The sequence below is a fragment of the Vombatus ursinus genome, unplaced genomic scaffold, assembly GCF_900497805.2.
Source record: "Vombatus ursinus unplaced genomic scaffold, bare-nosed wombat genome assembly UNPS02014870.1, whole genome shotgun sequence".
NCBI classification, from domain to species: Eukaryota; Metazoa; Chordata; class Mammalia; order Diprotodontia; family Vombatidae; genus Vombatus; species Vombatus ursinus.
In genome coordinates, this window is record NW_020954648.1 from 8,628,145 (window position 1) to 8,652,707 (window position 24,563).

At 36.4% G+C, this 24,563-nt stretch overlaps 1 protein-coding gene and 1 pseudogene across 2 annotated transcripts in view; both read left to right on the forward strand.

Moving 5' to 3' along the window:
- TRIM24 (tripartite motif containing 24) overlaps positions 1–24,563 on the forward strand; it is a 106,732-nt gene that overhangs the window by 7,673 nt on the left and 74,496 nt on the right. The window lies entirely within an intron of this gene.
- LOC114028089 lies at positions 15,152–15,706 on the forward strand (annotated as a pseudogene).

The following is a 24,563-nucleotide window of genomic DNA, read 5'->3' on the forward strand; positions in this document are numbered from 1 at the left end:
TTGCCCTCCAGAATATCATATTCCATGCCCTGCGGTCCCTTAATGTAGAAGCTGTTAAATCTGGTGTCATCCTGATTGTGTTTCCACAATACTTGAATTGTTTCTTTCTGGCTGCTTGTAATATTTTCTCCTTGACCTGGAAACTCTGGAATTTTGGCTACAACATTCCTAGGAGTTTTCCTTTGGGGATCTCTTTCAGGAGGAGATTGGTGGATTCTTTCAATTTCTGTTTTGCCCTCTGGTTCTAAAATATCAGGGCAGTTTTCCTTGATCATTTCTTGAAAGATGATATCTAGGCTCTTTTTTTGATCATGGCTTTCAGATAGTCCAATTTTTAAATTCTCTCTCCTGGATCTGTTTTCCAGGTCAGTTGTTTTTCCAATGAGATATTTCACATTGTTTTCTAATTTTTCATTCTTTTTGGATTTATTTTACAGTGTTGATTTCTCATAAAGTCACTAGCTTCCAATTGCTCTATTCTAGTTTTTAAGGAAGTTATTTTCTTCAGTAATCTTTTGGACTTCCTTTTCCATTTGGTCAATTTTGCTTTTTCGAGGGCATTTTTCTCCTCATTGGCTTTTTGGACCTCTTCTGCCATTTGGGTTAGGCTCATTTTTAAGGTGTTATTTTCTTCAGTATTTTTTTGGGTCTCCTTTAGCAAGCTGTTAATTTGCTTTTCATGGTTTTCTTGCATCACTCTCATTTCTCTTCCCAGTTTTTCCTCTACTTCTTTTACTTGCTTCTGAAAATCCCTTTTGAGCTCTTCCAAGGCCTGGGACTGATTCATATTTTTCTTGAGGCTTTGGATGTAGGAGTTTTGACTTCGTTTTCTTCTTTTGGTTGTATGTTTTGATCTTCTTTGTCTCCAAAGTAAGATAATATAGTCTGACTCTTTTTGTGCTGCTTGCCCATGATCCCAACCAACTACTTGAGTTTTAAACTCTTTGTTAAGGAAAGAGTCTGCTTCCAATGTGGAAAATGTACTGGCCCAAGCTTCGGGGGTTTGTACAGCTGTTTTCAGAGATACTTATAGGGACCTGTAGATTTTCAGTTCTTCCAAGGTGGTGTGATAAGGGGTGAGGTGTTTCTCTCCACAGGCACAACAAGCTCCAGCACATCAGTGCTCCTCGGCAACCCAGGACTACCCCTCAGAACTGTGACCCAGATCCAAGCCCGGGCAAGGCAAGAGATTCCTGCCTCCGCACTGGCAAAGAGATCCCTGCAATCCCCCTCTGATCAGCCACTCGATTCCCTCTCAGTCTGTGGGCCAGAAGCTCAGGAGACAGCCGCTACCCTTGGGGCGGCTGAGACCTAGCTCCTTCTCTCACCTCAGTCACAGACTTTTCCCACTGACCTTCTAAGTTGTCTTTGGCGTTAGTAGGTTGAGAAGTCTGAAGCCGCCTCCAGGTTCACTGCGGGCCTGCTCACCAAACTGCGCTCCTCTCCCCGCCCGGTGTGATATACCTTTCCAGTCAGCCATCCAGGTTGTCTTGTCTGGAAATTTGTTTTGCTGGGTTTTTTTTTGTGGGTTCAGCTGCTTTAGAATTTGTTTGGAGCCATTTTTTATAGGTATTTGGAGGGGTTTGAGGGAGAGCTCAAGCAAGTCACTGCTTTCCCATAGCCATCTTGATTGTTTAGCTTTATTATTGAAGTGTTCCTCCTTTTTTTGACCTCAAAATGCTGCTTTGATTTTTTTCTATTCTTATAATCTCACCTATAAGCAAGTGTATGGTAGTGTGAATAAAAAGAGCACTGAATGGAAGGTCAGAAGAGGGAAGCTCCAACCGTCATAGTTTATCTTAGAATTGAGATTTGGAAGGAATCTTGCAAATTCTAGTTCAACACCCTTATTAACTGAGTGACTTGTGGACATTCTCCTCATTTCTCAAATGAGGATTATAATACTTGGTTTACCTACCTCACTTGGGATATCATTTTTTGTAAGCTGAGTATGTGTGCTATTTTAGACTCCCATCTCTACACTCTAATCTCATTATTGAACACTAATCTCATATTTCTAATGGCTACTTACACAGTCCAGCCTCACCTCAAACTCAACATAATAAAGGAAATTAATTTTAAAAATGTAAGTATACATGTAAATCCATTGACAAGATGAGAACTTTTCCAGAAAAAAAAGCCTTTTAATAACAGACTGATCTCCTCACCAAAATAGCCTATATCATAACAGCTTCAAAACCTCTTGTTCTTTTTTGGTCCTTCCCCTCCAGCCACCATGTCTGGTTGATTGTTTGGAATGACTGGCACTTATCCTTTTTCCACTCTTACTAGTGTGTTAATCTAGGTTCCTCATCACTTTCCACCTGTCTTTTATCTGATTTGGCCAGATTAATTTGTATAAAACTTTGCTTTGACCTTGTCATTCACTCTTTTGACCTGTAGTTTGGAAGTCTTAAGACCCTTAGACTGGAATTCAAGGTCATCTGACTTCCCATTGTTGTTTAGGACTTCCCTATACAAAACTTTTCTGATCTAATCAAGCGGTTTACCTGTGCCTTTCTCCATCCATGCTGTTTACTTACATTTTTTCATTCAAAGCAAGGCAATAAGCATTTATCATTTGTTTAGTCATCTCCAGCATCATAATGAAACAGTACTCCCTCTTCTGTACCTCTCCAGATTTTTACCCTCTCTTAGTCATATTTTCTTATCTTACTGACCACTCCAACCCCAAATGATTTTTCTCTCCCTTTAGAAATCTATTCGATGATTATAAGAACTTCCCAGGTCTTAGTTTTTGTTTTTTCCTCTGCTGCTTCTATGGGGCTCTACCTTTCCCCTATCAGCAACAAACATTACAAAGGGCATAAAGCTAAGGCCAAGAGCAGACACTCTCATTTAGAATTAGTGGTCTTGTCATTTGAATCCAAAAGCATTATCTCTGGTTATTTAATTCACTCCCCTCATTTTACAGATTAATTGACCAATCTGAAGAGATTATGGTATGCCCCAGATCACACAGCTAGTTAGTGGCCTAGCTAGGATTAGAACCCAGATTACTTGATTTCCAGTCCACTGTAGCACATTGGCCTTTACCAGAAGTTGAAGATTCAGATGCCAAGATACAGTACAGGCATTTTGAAAACCAAAGCACCACTGACTGCTAGCTTTTTAAGTGAATTATTTGTGGTGACATGGTATAGTGACAAGATAACTGATTTATAAGCAGAAAGAGTTGGTGACCTCTTGAGTTTTAAGTCTGATCACTAGAAGCCCAAAAGTAGAAGGTAGGTGACACATGTCATGGATATTGTGGGATAGACTTAGGCTTGAAACTTATCTCTTCTTCTAACTAGGAATATCAGTTTTATCAAGTTACTTGAGCTTGATTTTCTTTCTCTATAAAATAGAAATGAAATAAATTGTATTGCCTACTGCACAAGATCATCAAATTATGTTAAAGATTTTAGGATGTGTCAAATGCTTCATAAGCCTCAAAGCCCTATATAAAATATTTTTTTAATTAGTAAAGTTTTCTTAGTGTACAGATCCTCTAAAAGTTAAGCATAAAATAATGATTGTCGCGGATGGTCACCTTCAAAGAAGGTAGGGTGTTTTAGTTCTCCTACAAATGTTCTAAACTGTAGATCTGACCATGTGGTTTCCATTCCTATCCCACGTGCTTGGAATTCATTCACCTATTAAATTCACCTCATAGTGGATTTTAAATTTCTATTACTCTTTCTTTTCTAAATACATCTCATTCCCCATCTGTCACCAGAGAGCCTTCCCTGGTACCAAAGAAGAGTAGAAACAGAATTGTTTGGCAGAATATACCAATATAGAAGAAAGCTTGATATTCAGTATTCTACACCCATAATCCCCCAACTCTTCAAAGAAAGGAGGAGTTACATTCTCATTTTTTGGGGCTCAGCTTTGACATTATCATTTCACAGCATTTCAGTTTCTTTGGTTCTTTCCATTTACATTATTGTGTACATTGTTTTACTGTTTTTGCTTCCTCACTTTGTTTCAGTCATTTTCATGTCTTTCTAGGGCTTTTATATTACTATTTTCTTAAACAGTGCAGTAATAATGTTATTATCTTGAGCTGCTGTAGTGGATTTTCTCATCAGACTGGTTATGTATTCATCATGAAGAGATATTTTCACATTTTAACAAATGAGATAATAAACATTTATGACAATTAAATGTGACTGTTAAATTTCAGGTTTATCCAAAATCTTTCTTGATTAAAGTGTTAAAACATTTTTGTGGAAACTAGTTTACTAAAATTACTGAAATAGAAAAGTATAGCTATGGTACTTTCATATAAGATCCTTTATGTTCAATTGCAGTAAGCAACAAAACATACAAGCCAATTGTAAAGCATCAGATGATCCCCGATTCGAAATTTGTCCAGGTGACTCAAAATTGATGTTGTTTTGCACATTATAGTGGCACTACCATTATTTTCTTTTGTAACAAGTTACCGAGTGGTGTTATAATTTTTATTCTTTTAGATTTATTCACTAAAAGCCTGTAATAGCTATAATAACTTTTGCCTCCCAAAGTTCCAAATTTAAGTTTACATTTTGTAATTGTAAAATTTTTATTCTACTTCATAATTATTCTAAGGCTAATTATGAAAACTCTAAATGTAAAATTATAAAACTTAATTATGAAGCAGTTATGAATATTTTATGTAGGGAATGCTATAATAATTTTAAAAATTTTGTTACATTTTAAGTTCCAAATTGTTTCCTTCCCTCCATCCCCACCCCAGACTAGGGAAGGCCACTATTTCTCTTTCTCTCTCTCTCTCTCTCTTCTCTTTCATCAGTTCTTTCTCTGATGGTAGATAGCATCTTCCTAGGTCCTTTGTAGTAGATTTGAATACTTAGAATAGCTAAGAATAGCTTAGTCATTCAGTTATTCTTCAAATAATATTGCTGTTACCTGTATACAGTGTTCTCTTGGCTCTGTTTATTTCACTCTTCATTATTTCATGCAAGTCTTTCCATGTTTTTTCTAAAATCAACCTCATCATTTCTTATAGCACAGTAGTATTCCATCACAATCATACAACTTAATTCCCAAATGATGAGCATCCTCTTGTTTTCCAGTTTTTTGCCACTACAAAGAGTTGCTATAAATATTTTAGAACATACTGCTTCTTTTCCTTTATCCCTGATCACCTTGGGAAACAGACCTAATATGGTATTGCTGAGTCAAAAGATGAACAGTTTTATAACTCTTTGGGTGTAATTCCGGATTGCTCTCCAAAACGGATCAGTTGACAGTTCCATCAGCAGTGTATTAACCCAGTTTTTCCACATGCCCTCCAATGAATGTGATTTTTCTCTTCTATTATTTTAGCCAATCTGATAAGTGTGAGTTTGCATTTCTCTAATCAATAATGATTGAGCATTTTTTTCATATGAAAATATATAGCTTTGATTTCTTAATCTAAAAACTTCTTGTTCATATCTTTTGACTATTTATCAATTGGGGAATGACTTATTCTTATTAATTTGACAAAGTCCTTTATATATTTGAGACATAAGACCTTTATCTAAGAAACTATACCATTTCCCTCCTAACTTTCTGCATTCCTTCTAATCTTGACTACTTTGGTTTTATTAGTACAAATCCTTTTAAGTTTAGTCAGAATTATCCATTTTATATCTCACAATGCTCTAGCTCTTGTTTCTTCACAGATTCTTATCCATAAGTCTAATAGATAATATGTTCCATGTTCTTCTGATTTACTCATGAGATCTCCCTTTATGTCTAGGTTATATAGCTGTTTTGACCTTAACTTGAGAAATAGTGTAAGATACTGGTTTATACCTAGTTTCTTCCAGACTGCTTTCCAATTTTCCCAGTAATTTTTACCAGATCATAAATTTTTATCCCAAAAGCGTAAGTCTGTACATTTGTCAATCACAACGTTACTATAATCGTTTACTACTGTGTGTTGCACATCTACTCTGATCCACTTTTCTATGTCTTTGCCAGTACCAGATAATTTTGATAATTACCGAGATTATTATTATTACTTAAGATCTGGTACTGCTAGACCTCCTTCCTTTACATTCCCCCCCCCCATTAATTCTTCTGATGCTGTAAGAATTAAAAGAACTAATGCAGCAAATTTCATGTTACTATCTTTGATATTTAAGAAATTTCTTCTCTGTGACCCTGGGCAAGTCACTTAACCCCCATTGCCTAGCCAAAAAAAAGAAGAAATTTATTTTACAATTTTTTTGAATATAAGCATTTAGTGAAATGCAACTTGGAAGATGTTTAACATAATCTAACAATCATATATAAACCTAATTTTGATGTTTGGAATTTGTCTTTTGAACAAAAGTTTGAAATATTTGGCTTAACACCAAGCAAATAAAGTTTTAAATCTGCTTCTGTATTGAGGTGTTCCATCCCAGTATTTTGTTTTAAAACATGAATAAAGTGAAAATACTTGCTCACACAAGCACTGTTTGGAAAACAGTAGAATTTTATAAGTTCTCTTATTGAGGGATGGAAACCCATTTTTAATTTTCAACCACTTAACCAACTGACAAAAATGAATAGGTAGTTAAGATATAAAGTATTTACTTTTTCCAGGCTGAAGTGTTGCATTAAATTGTTTTTAACAATGTTTATGTAAGTAGTAACTTTTGTAAGTGTGAGAAATAATCTATGTGTGATGACTGCCTGACCTCCAAGCAGAGTCAGGGAGTAAGCCCTGGTGAGCAGCTGCTGTTGCCCACTGCTTCCCTAGTTGCCAGTCTTACTGAGGTAGCTCCTTCTACAAGTCACACTCACAAGTAAAGACTCCACGCAATAGAGTGTAAGGAGGAAGGCTTTACCCTTTCTTAAGACAAGAGCATCTGTGGAAGCACCACAGCTTGGTTTGAAAAATTCCATCTCCTACATAAGGAAAGGGTGTCTTTAAGTGGGGCTTTCTTTTTTTTTCTATCACTACTATACCAGCTACACTCTTAACACAAACTATTGAACAACTGATCTGTATTGTTAATGAGGTCATTTGAAAATCTGCCAAAGAGAAGAATAGCAATATAAATAGAAGATAAGTTTTAATCAGAAAACAGCCTTAACACTGCAAGTAGAGGCAGTATAGGATTTGTTACTGCGTTTGTAATGGTTTCTTATATTGTGATGTACATGTTTATTGTAATGTACATGCTCAGTAATCATGGTTTTCAAACAACCTGACATTTGATCTGCAAGAATCAAAAGTTCATTTTGATTGTATGATTACACAACTGATGAAGTACAATTTCAGGGGAAGGAGGGAGCTACTCTGGTGACATGAGAGTATGTGCATGTATCTGGTCATCCGTTGGGAATCATTTTGTGCTTAAATGATGAACCCTTGTGGCAATTTGGAAACAATTTGATGAAAGGTTGAAAAACTCCAAGAACATATTGCACTTAGAAGTGTTCAGACATGACTAAGTTGGAGATGTGGTTTTCATGACTACATATGTATAACCTATATCAAATTGCTTGCCTTCTCAATGGTAGTGGGGAGGGGAGGGAGGGAGAAAGATAATTTGGAACTCAAAATTTAAAAATTTTTAATTTTTTACATGTAATAAGGTGTTTAGTTTGATATGTTGCAAAATTGTGTGCATGATCATGATGGTTTTAAATTGCTACAGAAATAAACCTATAATGCTTCAAACATGCACCTGTTTGTCACAGAGGAAAAATAATATGACACAGTTGGTCTGTTATTTTTTCACTCCTTTTGGATTATTTTTAGCATGAGCTCCTTGGAACTGCATCAAGAACCCCTGAAAGGAAACCAGTAATATAAAGTTTGTATTTGTTTGCAAAGCTTAACAGTAGGTTGAACAGAAGTACAAAGACTTTTGAGGCACCTTCCAGTTCTGAGATCACAAAGCTGATTCATTGATAGAGGTTTAAACATTCAACATAACTTTCAATCTTTTACCTGGATTTGTGAATGTGAAACAAGGGAGCTTGCATTTGTCCACAAAACTGATTGAACCTGCTTCGGTAGAAAGAGTGGATGCTTCTGATCTTTCTAGAAAGAAGAGGAAATGTTTCTCAAGATTTTGCTTCTGGTCTGGAAGTCTGTCGCCTACCACCTTTTTGATCTTTTGCTCCTTTTTGTGTCTCTGTTTTATAATGAAGTGCTTCTAAGTTTTAAAAGTTTCTAGGCAGGAGTGGCTAGGTGGCACAGTGGATAGAGTACCGGCCCTAGAGTCAGAAGGACTTGAATTCAAATGTGGCCTCAGACACTTAACACTTAGTAGCTGTGTGACCCTGGGCAAGTCATTGCCTAATGCCTGGAAAAAACAAATAAACAAGCCAAAAAAACCCAGAATTTCTAGGCTTTTATATAGGAACCATGAAGAATTGAATTTGATAGACTGAGCTGAGGTTAGGAGGCTGTTAACAGTAGTACTTCAGTTAACAGTAACTATTTCAACTGTTTCATCATTCTCGAGTAGATTTGCATTTGTGTACAGAAAAATCATCCTTGAGAGTACAACTTTTTTTTTGAAAGGCTGTCATCCCTTAAGCTAATGTTATTTGTATACAAGTGGATTTCATGCTTTAGAAAACTATTTGAACTTAGAGTATATTCGTATAAATAAGAAAACACATTTGCCAATCCATTTATGAAAGTATTTCAGTGCTTAATTTTAAAATACAACCCAAATTAAAACACTGTACAGAATTAAAATGGAAACTGCCTGCCACCTAGTTCCAGTTGTAAACTGCTCAAAAGAATTTAATATAAATTGTTGTTTAATGTGTTTTTAATTTTTTTCCAGTATAGCTATATTTAATTATTTACAAATTATGTACATGTTAATTATGTTCATTATAAGATTTTGGTTGTGTAAAGTTTTGAATCCTTATTAGTAGAATTTGTTTTGCTCTAGATTCATTCAGTTTAGACATTAAAGTGACTCGACTGTTCTGCCCTTTAGATTGAGGTTTTTTGGGTGGTTTTTTGGCCCAGGCAGTCAGGGTTAAGAGACTTACCTCAGGGTCACACAGTTATAAGTGTCAATTTGAACTCAGGTCCTCCTGACTCTAGGGCCAGTGCTGTATCCACTACACCACTTCGCTGCCCCTAGATAGTTGTGTTTATGTTTTGTTTTGTTTTTTATCATTTCCAATCATGTTTGGGTTGGTAGTTACTTAATTGTAACAAAGGAAGTTAGTGATGTGGTCCAAGTTGACACGATGTAAAAGATTATCAATTTGTGCTGATTAAAATAACTTGATTACAGGGTTTTTTGGAGGGGGGTTGTCATTTCTACTTTCAAGTTACGCGGATTTCATAGTTCCATTTTGTAAAAATGCCATTGTATACAAAAGAGTATTTACCTCTGAAAAGGAAATTAAAACTGTTTGAATAATCAACAAGCAGGTTGTGTGTTACTTTACAGATTAGGATGCTGAGTTTCAGGGTCCTTCGTTTAGGAGTCAAGAATCTTAAATGTTATCGTCTCACTGCCCTGCTATGCAGTAAGAGTTATATAATTAAAGAGTTTATAGTGAAGAGGAAACCTGATTGTAATTGCTTCCTCATCTAATTTGAATTTCGGTTCAAAAATGGACCTTAAAAATGTGGTATAAGTCATTCTTTTTGGAGAGTGGGGGGAGTTACTTGGGGGCAGAAATGAACAAGGAAATTGAAGCTTAGAGAGGTGAAGTTACTTTCAATTTCATATAATTTCTGGTAGAAAGGGTATTAGAATTTGGGTCTAAACTCAAATGACCCAAGTGCAATGCAAATAAACACTTTGCTAAAAAACGATATTTTTCTTGTAAGAAGGAATCCCTGTCATTAGTATTGGCTGACCATATACTATTTAGTTGTATTACAACTGTTTATTTTATTGGAGTACCCCTAACCCTCTCCAAATTTAGGAATTATTTCCCAAAGGATAGTTGTCAAATTTTATTTTAGGGAAAGTGCAACACATGGTTCTCTCTGTTCACTCTCATCATATGTTGTAGATTCTTGACCTTTTCTCCTCTACCTCTTTTGGCTAGGCAATAGGATTGAGTGACCTGCCCAGGGTCACACAGCTGTTAAGTGTCAAGTGTCTGAGGTCAGATTTGAGCTCCGGCCTCCAGACTCCAGGGCCAGCGCTCTATTAGCACTATACCACCTAGCTGCCTCCCTTTCTATCTCTTAAAATTTTTAGTGTTAGATTAGAAATCTAACATTTAACATGAACTCTAACATTAAGTGGTCAACCTTCATTCATTTTAAATTTTAAATGCATAAGGTATCAACACTTTAATTTATTTCCTTGATCACCATCAGAATCTTGTTCATTCAGTCTCATTCACTTCCTCATGGTCACTTTTCTCCCTTTTTTCTGCTGTTTTCCTTTCTCTTAATTTAGATTTAATAATGATATGCGTAAGCATTACTTTAGCTCTTGGTTTAGCACTGCAGTCCAAAATATTGCAGGTTCTCTGTCTTAAAAACTATACCTGATCTTTTGTAGACAATTAATAATTTTTTCATTTTTGTCCTTTAAGAAGAAATTCTAAGAGAAATGTAAAAAAAAATTGCGTATGTCATTTATGTGGTTTCTTATTCAATAACTAAATTTATTTCTCCGTCTTGTAAGAATCATTAGAACATTAGAAAGGGACCTCAGACTTAATACTGAGGAAAATGGTATGGGAAAATTTCCTACCTCCTGAAATAGCCTTTTTCATTTTTGTACCACTCTTAATTATTTTTTTAAATAGTATTTTATTTTTTCCAATTATATGTAAAGACAATTTTTAATATTCATTTTTTTAAAATTGAGTTCTAAATTTTCTCCCTCTCCCCATGACCCTTCAAACAATTTGATATGTTAATTATATGCAATCATGTAAAACATTCCGTATTAGTCATGTGAAAGAAGAAACAGACCAAAAGGAGAAAAAAACACAAGTGAAAATAGTATGCTTTGATCTGCATTCGTACTCCATCAGTTCTTTTTCTGGATGTAGATAACATTTTCTATCATGAGTCCTTTGGAATTGTCTTGGATCATCTTGGTGCAATGTTGCTTTTATTGTGTATAGTGTTCTCTTGGTTCTGCTCACTTCACTTTGTATCTGTTCATATAAGTCTTTAACAGGTTTTTCCAAAATCGACCTGCTCATTATTTCTTAATGGCACAATAGTATTTCCATTCCATTCATATACCACAACTTGTCCAGCCATTCCCCATTTGAGGTGTATCCCCTCAATTTCCAGTTCTTTCCCACCACAAAAAGAGACAAATCTTAATTATTAGGAAGCTTTTCCTTATATTGAGTTGAAATCTGTCTAAATTCTATCCGTTGTTTAATAAAACTTCTGTACTTTGGCTTAAGTGGAACTTCCACATGATAGCCTTTCAGATATTTTAAAGTCCTGTCACATACTCCCAAATCTTCTCTTCAGGTGAAGAAACTTGGAGTTCCTTCAATTTTCATGTTATTGGTCCACAATTTATTCACGTTTTGGTGCCCTCCTAGTTGTTAACTTGTCAAGAAATTTCCTAAAATGTTCCCTAAAAAGATTAGTTTCAGGTGTGGTCTGGCTTACATCTGGGATTCGATTCTTCTCTTTATAATTTAGAGCTTAAGTTTTTGGCTTTTTGGTGGCTGTCACATTCCTTACTCATTGCCTTCAAGTTGCTAGATTTTTTAAATGTTTCCCAACACCTATACTCCCTTTTAAATTTTATTTTATTAGATTTGTCTCATCCTAATTTGTTGGTTCTTTTGGATTCTCACTATGATGGAGCACGTTTGCTATCCCTCCTAACTTTGCCTTATCTACAGATCTGATAAACATAGTTATCAGTGTTTTCATTCAGGTTACTGATAAGTGCTGAATAAGACCAAGTACAGATCCCTGGAATACTCTGCTAGAAGTCTCTGAATTAATATCAGTCTATTCCCAACTACTTTTTTGGATGTGGCCATTTAATAGACTCTGGATCCATCTAAGCCAGGGGTGGGGAACTTGAAAGCCTTGAGGCCACATGGCCTTCTAGGTCCTTGGGTGCAGCCTTTTGACCAGTCCAAGTTTTACAGAACAAATCCATTTATTAAGGGGATTTGTTCTGGGAAATTTGGATTCAGTCAAAGGGCCACACTTGAGAACTTGGGCCACATGTGGCCTAGAGGCTTGCAGGTTCTCCACCTCTGATTATTCTAAGCTTAGTATTTTGTGGTTTGCCTCTTGCATGATGTCCACAAGAATCTCTTGAGAGTGACTGCCTTGGTGAAAATCTGGTGTGCTTCATCTACCTAATTTAGCTGTGATGAGCATTGACAATTAAATTAAACCAGCACCTGTTGAGCACCTGCTACCTTCAGTGCATTAGGTAGGAAGATAAAGGGGGAGGAGAGCCGGGAATCAGCCCCTTGCTCTAAAGGGCTGCTTATATTGACCTGAAGTAACCAGATAAGTTAATGTAAAATAATTTTAGGAAGGAAAGAACATGAACCACTCAGGAATAGTTTTCAATAAGAGGTAGAGTGTAAGCTGTACCTTGATTGAGGATATTTTAAGAGATGGAGATGAGGAGGGAATATACATCCTTGGCTTGGAGAATAGCTTATGCAAAATCATGGAGGTGGGAGGTAGAATACTTTGTTTAGAAAACAAAGTAGGGTATTTTGACTGGAATGTAGAGTGTATGAAGAAAAGTCTAGATAATCATGTGTGTCTGGTTCCTGTAGAGTGAAACCTCCAAAGTTTATCTTAACATATCCTTTAAATTTCTCAATTCTTAGGTCATTTAGTCTGGAGCCAGTTTGTGAAGGGCTTTCAATGGAAGGATAAGAAATTTATATTTTATCTGGGAGGCAGTAGGGAGCCACTGAAAAACATATGCTTTAGAAAGATTATTTCTACAGCTGTGTGGAAACTGAATTCAAGAGAGGGGAAGCGACCAGGGAGGTCAGTAACAGGGTACTGCAATGATCTAAGCCAAGAATAATTGAGATTCTGAACTAAAGTAGTGGCAGTGTAAGCCAGCAGGGTGATGTGGAACTGGAGTTTTGTCAAAATAAGAATGTTTGTCTAGCATTACCTGTTGACACATTGATTACTATTTCTCTTATTAAATGCTCAGAAGCGTTTTAATAGTACATTCTGACATTTTCCCAGGACATTTTGCAAATCTCACTTATTTTTCTTTGAGAATCCGTACATTTTCTCTTCACTCCTGAAGCACATTTCCTTTGTGGTTTTTCAAACATCACAGATTAGTGATTCCTACAGTCTTACCTGTCATTTCTTTCAGCACCCTCATGTGTGTGTTGGTGTTTTGTTTTTTTTGTTTTTTAATGATTTGAACTATTTGAACTCTTGTGCAGCTCTCTTATGTCCTTTTGTATCTTAGGTAACTTATTCTTAAACCTTCTTTGTTCTTTCTACATCTAAAGATAATTTTCCTTGGTAGATGGAACAAAAACTAAAGTAACTTTTTTTTCTGTCAATTGTCATTCAGTCCACCCCTAGGGTTAGTCTTATTCCTTCTTTGAGCTTCCTCTTACTACCAGTATAGCTAAATAAAAACATCTTTTTTTGCCATTCCTAGCTTCTTCTGTTTCAGTGCTCTTGACTTTTTGGGTTTTTTTTTTTTTTTGGCCAGCTCAAATTTGTTGTTTTCAGTTAACAAGCTTTTTTCCTTCCCGTCACTTTCCCCATCCCCTCCACCCCTATTGGAAAAAGAAAAACAAGTAACCAGCATGCATAGCAAAGGAAAGCAACTTTCTACATTGGTCACAGTCAAAAATTGTCTCATTCTGCGTCTTGAGTCGGTCACTTCTCTGTCTTAACACTTATTTTTGCAGGAGTGCAGACTCCTGTAAATATTCCCTCCATTATATTTTCTTCCATTTTATGTGTATTTTTTAATTAAAATTCATTTTGTCTCCTCCTGGGGAGGGGGGCAGGGGAGGAGAGTTCTGTCTTTACTTTTTGTTGGTGAGGCAATCAGGGTTAAATTACTTGCCCAGTTAGTAAGTGTCAAGTGTTTGAGGCCACATTGGAACTTGGGTCCTCCTGATTCCAAGGCTGCAGCTGTATCCACTGTGCCACCTAGCTGCCCCTAAAAATTTTGTCTTCTAAAAATTGAAGTTGGCTAAACAGTTCACTGTGCATCAATATCCCTTTCTTTATATAGTGTCTTCCTTTATTCCTCATCAATTGTTCTCCACAGCAATTGTATAACCAGAAACTGTTTCTTCTCCTTCCTACACGACCCCACCCCCCCAATTCCTTAGAAAATCCTTTCTGAATGAGTTAAGGGCTTTTATCTGATAACTCAACTTTGTAGAAATTAGGGTCTTAATGTAATAATGAGTCTTGGTCTTTGACATTGAAAACAGAGGCTGTATCCTAATTTTAAATCAGATAGGGAAACTAGAGTAGTTACAAATTTCCTTGAATTGTTTGGTTTGTTAAGACTTCCAATCTGTCCCCTTCTTCACACTCAAATATCTTTTGGTGTGTTTCCTATACTCCTTAATGAAGAATTTTTGTATGAATTTCTTTTGCAAATGAACAGTCATTTTAATTACATTATTTTTATGTCTGTCATTATAGGGCTGATGATTATGTTCTATGACACTTGAGTTGTCATTGACACTGTTTGCTTATTCTAGTCCTATAAACTGTATCCCTGATTCTCATAAATGCATTCCAGGAATATCTTTATTTTTTTTGCCCCACATGCTAAATACTGTCTTTTTAAAAATTTATTTATTTTTAGGGTTACATTCTTTCTCGTGGTTTCTCCCATTGGTTCTAAACAGACTTGCCAAGGGTCACACAGCTAGTAAGTATCAAATGTTTGAGTGCAGATTTGAACTCAGGTCTTCCTGAATCCAGGGCAGGTGTTCTATCCACTGCGCCATCTAGCTGCCCCACTAATCTTCTTTACAACATGAATAATGTTCAATATGAATGTATATCTAGAGCCTATATCAAATTGCATGATGTTTTAGGTTAGAGGAGGGGAGAAGCGGGGAGAAAATTTGCGACTCATCTTACAGAAGTGAATGTTACCCACTGGACCACCGCAGTAGCCTGAGGGGCTCACCTGCAGGGATAGCAGACCCTCTATAAGACAGCTGAGCTGCACCCTGCCTGCTGAAGGTAATGGAGCATTTGCTGATGGAGAGTCCCTGCCTCCCACTGTGCAGAGAAGAGGATGCTGAGGTTGGGACCTACTTCATGAGGAGAGAGTTGCAGGAAATCGTACCTAGATTATTTCTTGGTCCGTATTCTTCTGCTACGAAAAATAAGCTCCCTGAACTGCAAAAACTTGGAATAACCCATGTCATATGCATAAGGCAAAGGCTTGAAGCCAAATTTATCAAGCCTAACTTCCCGTAGTTCTTGAGGTATTTAGTCTTGGAGATGGCAGATAATCCAGCTGAAAACATAGTGTGCTTTTTCGCCATGAGTAAAGAATTTATTGATGGAAGTTTTCAAGCAGGAGGAAAAGTACTTGTCCATGGAAATACAGGGATTTCCAGAAGCGCTTCCTTGGTTATTGCATATGTTATGGAAACATGTAGAATGAAGTTCAATGATGCATTTATCCTTGTGAAGGGAAAAAGATTCTGTGTTTCTCCTAATGCTGGGTTTGTCCACCAGCTTCAGGAATATGAAGCCACGAACCAAAACACGAGAAAGAAAAAACAAACTTAAAAAAAAAGTAATATGCTTCAATCTGCATTCAGATTCCATAGTTCTTTTTCTGAATGTGGACAGCATTTTCCATCATAGTCCTTTGGAGCTGTCTTGGATGCTTGCATTGCTAAGGAGATAGGTCAATCAAAGTCATCGCCACATTGTGACTGTTACTGCATACAATGTTCTCCTGGTTCTGCTCGCTTCACTCAACATCAGTCCATACAAGTCTTTCCAGGTTTTTCTTAAGTCTGACTGTTTTATAATTTCTTAGAGCACAACAGTATTCCATTAAATTCACATACCACCACTTGTTCAGCCATTCCCCAGCTGATGGGCATCCCCTAAATTTCCAATTCTTTGCCACCACAAAAAGAGCTGCTATGAATATTTTTGTACATGTGGGTCCTTTTCCCATTTGTGTGATCTAGGGCTAGGATATAGCCCTAGAAGTGCTATTGCTGGGTCAAAGGGTATGCACATTTTTATAGCCCTTTGGACATAGTTCCAAATTGCTCTCCAAAATAGTTGGATCACTTTACAGCTCCACCAACAATGCATTAGTGTTCCAGTTTTCCCACACTTCTCCAACATTTATCATTTTCCTGTTTTGTCATGTTGGACAATCTAATAGGTATGATGTGGTACCTCAGAGTTGTTTGGATTTGAATTTCTTTAATAGTGATTTGGAGCATTTTTCATGTGACTATAGATAGCTTTAATTTCTTGATCTGAGAACTGCCTGTTCATATCCTTTGACTGCTTACCAATCTCCAAAAATCTGACAAGATAAGCAATTCCTTGATCTCTCAGTTTGCTGATAGTATCACCAGGTACATCTTTTTAAATCCTTACAGCTATCATCATTTAGTATCATCAACTGTGACCGTGAACTTAAATTTTATCATACTGAGCTTTTAGACTCTTTACTGGTTTTTACATTGTGATTTCTAGCCAGATTATATCCTCTGTGTTGCGTATTGTTTTTTTAAATTGTTTATACCACTAATATTTTAATTTATATATTATATTATTGACTCTTGATAGTTCATTTTAACTATATCAGATATCTAGTGATTCTCATAGAAATCCTCTAGAATAGTGATCAGACTCATAGAATTGGGCCAGTAAACTGTGCATTAAGTATCCCTGCAGGCTGCATGTTGACTTTATTTTTATTTTGTTAAATATGTCCCATTTACATTAGGTTGTTGGTAATCTCTATAAGTGGTTTCTCAAAACTTAGGTGAAGCTGCTAATGGACTCCTTATTTACCAACTTCCAACGGTATTACTGTTTTTCCTGTTGCTTATATGGCTGAAAATCTACTTGAAGAGGTTTAAGTCAGAAAATTTCATTCTACTTTAGTTAACAAACTAAGTGCCTAGAGGATTACCAAAGAGAACTGAGTGGAATTCTCTCCCTTCATCTAACTAGGTGCCAGTCCTTAAGGAATAAGATACAAAAGTCATTCCTTTATCTTCAATTTTGTCATTCTCATTAGTTGGGAGTGGTCATACTCAAATATAGTAAGGGAGTAAATTTCTCCCATGTTCCCAGAGATGTCTCATACTGAAAGAATAAATATGAAAACACTAGTTTAAAATGTTAATTGGATCTCTTTGAAGTCACTTATTTCCCCAAGTTCATGAATGTACACATGCATAAACAGAAATGTTTTCCTCATTTCATTACCCTGTTCCTGCCCCTGTCCAGTGGGTACCAGCATCTGATTTTCAAGTTTCTGTCTTTACAATGGTAATACAGTCCATGTTCAAGGTTATTCCTTTCTGACAGAAGATATTCTATATGTAATGTAATAAAGTGTGTTAAGATAAAACAGAGTTGACAGTCTACTTTGTTTTCATTAATTTCAGCCTTTCCACACACATTAAGCACAGTTCCCACTGCTGACTTTTTGAAAATTCACTTCCCCAGCTCCCCTCATTTTACCTTTTTCCCCATTTATCTTCTGTTTTATCTATTATGGCTCAAAATAGAATTATTTCTGTTTTTCTCTTTCAAGTGTGATAGTCATTTCGCTATTAACAAAACCATAAAATTGCTTAGATTCTCCCCTGGACTTAGGCTGTTTATTCAAAGTTTTAAAGTTTCCTTTGGGTTTGATACCATTGTGATAATCTATATGCTGTTTGCATATCAGAAGTCATTTCAAGGTTGGTTTACCCTTCATTAAATTGTTAATGGGCTCTGAAATAGTTGGGGTTTTTTTTTTGTTGTTTTGTTTTGTTTTCTTTGTTCTTTAAACAAAAAGAACTCTGGGGGCCAATTACTATCAAACTCTACACTCCCTATAGAACTTTTCTTAGATATCTCTGAAAGAGTATGCAGTATTTCTTATCCATAGTCCATCACCTTTAGAGGGGAGGTGTGTTCATCCACCTCTGGAACTAGGATCGACTTTTACATTCAGTCTGTTGTCTTGGTGTTTTATATTATAGTACATATTATAGTCACTGAATAAATGATTTTATTGATTCTGCATTCTTTGCATTACTTCAGTTTCTATTACTTCCCCATATTCACCATTTCTTACAATGCAGTAATACCCTTATAATAATATAATTTGTTGAGTTACTACCCAATCAGTGGATACTCCACTTCTGTTAGTGTTTTGTTTTTGGTTTTGTTTTTTGCTTTTGCTACCGCAAATAGCCTTGGTGAAAACATTCTGGATTTTGTTTTGTTTTGTTTTGTTTTTTTAGGAGCATTTGTCATTGACATTCTTAGAGTTTGTGCATATTGGGATTTCCTGGTTAGAGATTATGAACATTTTAGTGAGTTTTTCTCCACAATTCTAAATTTTCTCAAAATACCTGGAGTAATCTACAGCTCAACCAAAGTATTTTGTGAGGCTGGTTATTATCTGTACCTCTTTGTATATGAGATGAGACTACAGTTATAATTTGCGGTTATCCTATTAACCTTTTTAGTATAGATATTCATAGTTTATAATAAAGTAGCAAGTATTCATACAGTAATCTGTTCCCTTCCATGACTCCCCTCCCTATTAAATTTTTAAAAAACTGCTCCAAAACAAATCCCTCACCACCTCCAGCAAAAAAAAAAAAAAAATACCCCAAAACCTACATTAGCCATGTCTAAAAATCCACGTCATTGACTGCATTTTCAGTTCGACACCTTTGTAGCAAGCAATAAAAACAGTGTTTCTTTTTTCCAGAATGACTGGACCAAATCCATACCTTTACCAACAGGAGCTCTACCAACTTTTCCCACAGTCCTACGGACATTTGTTATTTTCTTCTTTTGTTATCTTTTCCAGTCTGAGAGATGAGAAATAAAACCTGGGGGAAATATTTTATTATTTATTGTGTAATCCAAAACTATAGGTCCTACTGACCTCGGGGACTCTCCAGGGAATCCAGAGTGTTGAGTTCCCCAATAATTTGGGTTTGGACTTCGACCAAATTTTATTTAATATTTATGTTACCTCTGCTGATGCATCTTAGGCAGCTTTACCTAGAAACTGCCCATCTGCCTATATGCCCACCAACCTTTTGTCTTACGCCGTTCTTTGAGCTCTATGTAGTATGAAATGGAGAGACTCTCAAGGAAAGCTGCACCTTTTTCTGGCACTTTTCCTTTGCCAGATGACTTAATAAAATTGTTTATAAAGCTTTCAGATTTTCAGGCTTGTTCTTGAACAACTCCTCAATGTAACTTTTAATTACATTTCTCTAATTACTAGCATTTAGAGCATTTTTTTATGTGATTATTGATAATTTGGATTTCTTCCTTTGAAAACTCTTAATATTCTTTGACAATGGTTGCAATGGTTCTTTGCCATGTAAATTTGAATTAATTCCTTATATAACTTGGAAATAACGAATTATTTATCAAAGAAAATTGTCAAAATTTACTGTGTGCAACATTCTCCTGGTTCTGCTCACTTCACTCAGCATCAGACCATACAAGTCTTTCCAGGTTTTTCTGAAGTCAGCCTGTTCGTCATTTCTTATAGCACAATAGTAATATTCCATTACATTCATATACCACAGCTTGTTCAGCCATTCCCCAATTGATGGGCATCGTCTCAATTTCCAATTCTTTGCCACCACAGAAAGAGCTGCTATAAATATTTTTGTACATGAGGGTCCTTTTCCCATTTGTATGATCTCTCTGGGATATAGCCCTTGTAGTGCTATTGCTGGGTATAATCATTGTTCAGGTCCATCCCCTCATTGGTATTGTTAACCAGTCAGAGTTGATTACCATCCTGGGGAACACCTATTTGAAGAACCAAAAAACTGTGAAAAACTGAGCTGGCTGCCATGATTGTCTTTGGTCTAAGAAAGAGATGGCCAAATGCCCGTCCTTTTATTAAAATGCTGGCATCGTTAATAAAATGATTAAATTACCTAGAAATTGTGTCTCAGTCTTTTTTTAAATGTCACAATGGGAAATAGTTTGAAAAACTAGAAGGTGAGAGTGTTTGAAAGAGTATCAGAATGTATTTTGAAATTTGCTGGTACCAGTGAAAGAAATGGGAGGGAGGGACAATGAAATGACCCTTAACTCTGAGGAAAATAGGAAAGTATTTTATAGGTCAGTAGTTAATAGCCACCAGAATCATGATTGGGTGGTAGGTATGGGGTGAATAAACCTTAAAAGGGTAGTGTTACTGAGTGAGTCATGCCTGAAACCCATCTTTATGCCCTGTCAATTGTATAGAATTTTAGAATTTGCGCTTTATTTTTGGCATTAAATTCAAATGATGGTCTTGAGCTTTCCCAGTCACCAGTGGAGTGAAGCAGGGTTGTGTGCTTGCTCACATGCAGCATTATGGTTTCAGCAATGTTGTCAGAAGCTTTCAAGGAAGATGAAAATGCATCAAGCTCAGCTACTCCAATGACAGTAAATTATTTAACTTGTAAAGGCTGCAAGCCAAGACCAAAGTGGAGGTAGAGTCAGTGCATGACTTTGTTCACAAGATTATGATTTCAATATCTCTTGAAGCTGAGCTGCAACAAAAATTGAATCTCTGCTGCTTGTGCTAATTTTAGCTTAACAATTAACATGAAGAAAACATATTCTCCACTAGCCAGCACCATACCATCCCAAATGAAGAAATTTTGAATGCTGTGGATAAGTTCACTTACCTTGACAGCATACTATCCAGGGATTTACACATAGACGATATAAGGTTGGCACATGCACTGCCAGAGCTTCCTCGGTGTTTGAGAGGCTCCGAAGGAAAGTGTGAGAGAGAAGATGTATTAAGCTGCCTACCAAACAGAAGGTCTACAGAGTTGTTGTGCTGACCTCATTGTTGTATGCCTGTGAAACCTGGACAATATGCCAGCATCATGCCTGGAAACTGAATCATTTCCATTTGAATTGTCTTAGGAAGATTCTGAAGATCATCTGGCTAGATAAAGTACCAGACTCAGGTCATTTCTCTAGCTAAATAGCCACATGTTCAAACTCTACTGCAGAAGGCACAACTCTGATGGGCTGGCCAAGTTGTTGGAATGCCAAAGGTATGTTTGCCTAAAAGACTTTTATGGAGAACTCAACACAAGGCAAGTACTCACATGGATGTCGGAAGTAAGGGTATACAAGAACACTCAAGGTCTCTCTGAAGAACTTTGGTATCAGTTGTGAGACATAGGAGACAAGGTTGTTCTGTTTCTATTGTCAAATGGTGTTTGATGCCAGTGTTAATAAATCGTTATTTTAATAGGGTTATATTTCATGGGGAAAGCCTATGTAAGCAAAGTAATGAGATTTCAATTATCTATACAGTATATATACAGCTAATTAAATCTGTCCATTGGGTCTTAGTTACCCAAACTGGCACCACCAAACTTAATTGGTAGTTGCTATAAGGTGCTAGCTAGGGAAGCTAGGGTTTTCATTCCATCCCTATTCTTATTTATATTTTCCTTATGTATCTGTCCACCCTAGCTTCTAGGTAGAGACACCTTCCAGCATGATGTGCTCCCATCAAAGAAGGTGCTATGCTTTATGAGCAAAGGAGGATTGCAGTAGGTCAAAAGAAAAGTTAGAGGTACAAATTTAGAGACATCTCAACTTCAGATGTTCATATGGATTATTTGTGCCCCAGCTGTTTTAGAGCCTTCTGGGCTCATGGTGTCTGATCTGCCATAGTCAGACACACTGTACCTTGACTCCAACATAGTGATTGATGTCATTTTGGTCCTTTTCAAAAGGGACAGCAATTATTTCTAATTATAGATTGATTACCTTTAATACCATTAAACATTTTCTCATAACAAAAATGTAGTTAGGAGATTCTGAAATGAGGAGTAATAGTATCATACTTAAGATACTTACCTTAATGATGGTCAAAGGGCTAGTCTGGTAGCTCATCCTTGAAGTGAGCCCCTGCTTCCATGGGGAAGTTGAACCCTAAGGACTAGCATGTAGCCTCCAGCTCCCAGGCTTCATAGAACTTAAATAGTATTGAAAAGCAACTCTGGATCTTAGCTTGTGCACATAGCAACTGCAGCAGCTGCTGGGTGCTGTATCTCACTTCTGGAGGCTACATGAATCAAAACTTGGCAGAAAACTGACAGCTTTATCTGTATCTCAGTCTTGGCTGTCCTTGCTTACGAAGCTGCTGGAGCAAAAAGCCCTTGCTGGCCTTGTTCCTTTCTGGTTCAGCTTTGAAGAAAGCCATGCTGACATGGTGACATTATTTCTTGTTTTTGACCTAACTTCACCTCCCCCATGCTGAGGGATAGGTCATTAACATCTTATAATTTATGTCCCAGTTGTTATTTTCTTTCCCCCGTAAGACACTGAGGTTCCAACCCCTTTTTTTTCTGCTGAACACTTGTAAACCATTTTAAATAGTTAGTATTGATTCCCTGGCATGATTTCTGTGTGCTTGACATGTACATCTGGATTATAAATATTCATAGCTTTGAGGTTACTTCCAGTTCTAGATTCATAAAGTCCAATCCCTTTATGAGGAAACTGAGGCCTAGTGAAACTAAGTAATTTGCTCAGCGCCACACAAGCAGCCTCCGTCTGTGGAAGGATTCCAACTCTGCTCCACCAACTCCAGCGACTGCTCTTTCCATTGTACTTGTTCTGTTTGGACATATCCTTTTATGTTATGTCTTATACTAGGTGTACTGCTTTGGACTCAGAACATGATGGTGATAATGCGGCTCTTCTTTCTTTGATCATTCACTCTCAATATAAAACTTCCTAGTCATACTGAGCAGTCCCACTATACTGGCTTTTGGCCAGAAAAAGAGGACTTTTAGATTCGGTGTCTTTTTTTCTAATTCTTTTTATTCATTTCATTAGATATTTGCCAGACATATAAAAAAAAAAACTTTTAGACTCTGTCTCTTTTTTTCTAATTCTTTTTATTCATTTCATTAGATATTTCCCAGACATGTAAAAAAAAAATTCTCTTTTTAAAATTGCGTTCCAAATTATTTTCCTCCCTCCTGCCCCACCTCCCCCTGTTGCGAAGGCAGATAATTTTATTGTGATTTAAATATCACATTTCCATTTTAGTCATGTTGCAAAAGAAAACACAGACAAAACAATAAAGAGTAAAGTATGCTTCAGTCTTCACTAAGAGTTGGATCAGTCCTCTCCAGAGATAACATTTTTTTCATCGTGGGTCCTTTGGAATTCTCTTGGATCATTGTCTTGATAGGAGTAGCTAAATCTTTCACAAATGATCATCCTTACGATATTGCTGTTACTGTGTACAGTGTTTTGGTTCTGCTCGTTTTACTTTTGCATCAGTTCATGTAAATCTTTCCAGGTTTTTTTTGGAGACCATCCTGCTCGTCATTTCTTGGAGCTCAGTAGTATTTTATCATAATCCTATACCACAACTTGTTCAGCCATTCCCTAATTGATGGATATCCCCTCGGTTTCCAATTCTTTGCCACCAGGAAAAGAGCTGCAATGAATAGGTCCTTTTCCTTTTTCTTTGATCTCTTTGGGGGTACAGACCTGCTAATGTTATTGCTGAGTCGAAGGGTATATGTTGTTTCATAGCCCTTTGGGCATAGTTATGAATTGTTTTCCAAAATGGTTGGGTTAATTCAAAACTCCATTAACAATGTGCTTTAGTGTCCCAATTTTTCCACATCCTCTTAAGCATTTAGCATTTTCCTTTTTTTGTTTTGTCTTTTCTTTTAAATGCATTTTTATTTGTATATTTTGCTTTTTACATCACTGAAGTTTCAGGCTTTTCCATGATCTTATTCTTCATTTCTTAGAGCACAGTAATATTCCATTAAATTAACAAGCCACAATTTTGTTTTAGCCATTCCCAGTCTGTCAGCATATGCTTTGTTTCCAGTTCTTTGCTACCACAAAAAGTATTGCTATAAATATTTTGTTGCATATGCATATTAGTACTGGATTCTCAGATTTGAGGAGTATGGACATTTAGTCATTTTATTTGGCGCTGATTCCAAATTGCTTTCCAACATGTTTTTATACTAATTCACAGCTACACTCACAGTGCAGTGATGTCTGTGTCTTTCCCCCAACCCCACCAACATCTATTTCCACATTTGTCAGTTTTGCGTGGTGAGAGATTAAACCTCCAGGTTGTTTTGATTTGCATTTCTTATTAGTGATTTGGAACATCCTTTCATTGCTATTAAGTTTGCAATTCTCTTGAACTATTCATATCTTTTGATATGTTAGCTGTTTGCATATTTTGGATGCTAAACTTTTTTCTGAGAAATTTGATTTAAAAGATTCTGCATCACTTATGTAGCCACTTCCTTTATCCTAGATGCATTGTCTCCATCCCATGTTTGGTTAAAAATATCCTACATAAAATTGTGAAAGGTAATATGATCTTTAATATTAAGGTCACATTTCC